The sequence below is a fragment of the Larimichthys crocea genome, chromosome XXII (assembly GCF_000972845.2).
Source record: "Larimichthys crocea isolate SSNF chromosome XXII, L_crocea_2.0, whole genome shotgun sequence".
Classification (NCBI taxonomy): Eukaryota; Metazoa; Chordata; class Actinopteri; family Sciaenidae; genus Larimichthys; species Larimichthys crocea.
In genome coordinates, this window is record NC_040032.1 from 2,639,724 (window position 1) to 2,641,591 (window position 1,868).

At 39.4% G+C, this 1,868-nt stretch overlaps 1 protein-coding gene across 2 annotated transcripts in view; it reads left to right on the forward strand.

Annotated features, from left to right (window-relative positions):
- The first annotated feature begins 983 nt into the window (after positions 1–983).
- The window catches only part of rad50 (RAD50 homolog, double strand break repair protein), a 27,608-nt gene continuing 26,723 nt past the window's right edge, over positions 984–1,868 (forward strand). Inside the window, exons 1-2 of one of the 2 annotated variants that reach the window (XM_027273580.1) lie at positions 1,011–1,110; positions 1,198–1,262. The gene's annotated coding sequence lies outside the window, so the exon portion shown is untranslated. Of the gene's footprint in view, positions 1,111–1,197; positions 1,263–1,868 lie in introns of both variants that reach the window. The other variant, XM_027273579.1, reaches the window with a different exon arrangement.

Genomic DNA, 1,868 nt, shown 5'->3' on the forward strand with positions numbered 1-1,868 from the left:
GAGAAAAGATGTTTAAAGGTGCAGTGTGTAAGATTTGGGGCCTTTATTTTCAGAATAAGGCAGACGTGAAATATCATATTCATAACTATATTTTCATGCATGCACGATCACCTGAAAATAAGAATCTTTTTATTTTTGTTACTTTAACATTTTCATTTTATATCTACAATGGGAGCAGGTCCTCTTTCATGGAGGCCATCATATTGAAACACCATTTTTCTAGAGACTAAACTAAACACTGACTCTAGACAGGGAGCTTATAATGTTGTTTCCCCATTACACTAAGAAGGTGAGGGTGATGTGAGGAGATTGCAATGCAGTGATTAGACCACTAGATGCAACTAAACACACTGGACCTTTAAGGACTGATTAGGGTCGATTATGGACAATGGATACATATGGTTTGTATGTATACTGTATGTCAAATTAATAACAGACAAGATTTGCTACGAGGCATTCTGAACTACAAACATGGTGATGGTAATACAAACAACTCAAAACAAGAAAAGCTCCAGGTGTGTAATCCTTAAAGAATAAAACTGACTACATTCTATATTTTTCAAAGTAAAAGCCTGCATTTTTTTTTTTTTGTGCTATAGGCCTCAGTTGTTAAAAAAAACATTAAAAACACATAAATAAGCCACTGTTGATGTAAATACTCAGAGCCAGAGCACCAAATGTGTATTAATGCACTGCTGAAAATAGTGAGATAATGGGATGTGTTGACAGTGAGAAAAGATGTAATATAATAAGAGCAGCTTCACTCTTTCAGATTAAAGTCACTCAGTCACTCTGACCTGAGCCGACCCTCGCTCATAGAAATGGAAAGAATAGATATGTAAACATTTTTAATGTCGCAGTTCAACTTTTAAACGACTACTTCTATTAAATAAATGCTGATGTCATTGCGTAAATTATTACTTATTTCACGAGTGGCCGGCGGACTAACCAGTGACAAACAGCGGAACATTCACGGAGCACCACTACTTACCGCTCTTTACGTTTTGTGTCCATGTGTCCGACCCGGAAGTCAGAAGTTGCTGCTTCGTCGTCACTTTCCCCGCAGCGCGAAAATATACTTGGACGTGTGAACCAAAACAGCACCGTGAGGTGAGTTGAATATTCATGGCACACACAAACACACCTGGAGACTGCTGCTGCTAACAAGAGCTGTTCTTGTTTCACTGCACGAACGAGCTCACACCGGTAAACACGCAGGCAGACTCACGTCGTGAGCTAACGGCTAGCTGCTGAGGTGACAGGTGAGTTAGCAGCATGGAGACATCTTAATAAATATATCTCAGCTGTGCAGTTTATGACAAAAAAAAACAGGGACATATATGGCGTAGAGATGAGTGCTGTGTACTTTTATGTAGTGATGGGTAAATGAAGCTTTTATGAAGCACTGAACCACTTGAGCCAATTGTTTCGAAAATGGGTTCATTACTCGAAGCTTCAGTTATGGTGACCTCTCCTGGCAAAGTTCCAGGCTGCAGTCAAATTAGGCTAGTTGGTGAACAGGAAGTTTTTAAATTACACACGCACACTGGTTATTATGTCCTATTCACAAATAAAGATCAATGAGACGATCAATGTCTGTATTGTGTTATTGAGGAAAGTGATGGGAAAATATTACATAGGTTTAGGTGGTAAACCAACCAACATTTTGAAAATACTTGTTCACAAGGAACTGATGAGGCTGGTGTGCATAAAAATTGTTATAAAGTGTTGAAGGCACTCAAATTCAAAACTGTCTCAACCTGTCACCTGTCAGAATCGAGACGAGGGAGTGCCATTCATTCACCTGATTGGACCGCGAACCAGTCAGGTGATTCATTCCGGCAACAAAGCAGTTTCTGCTTCAGATG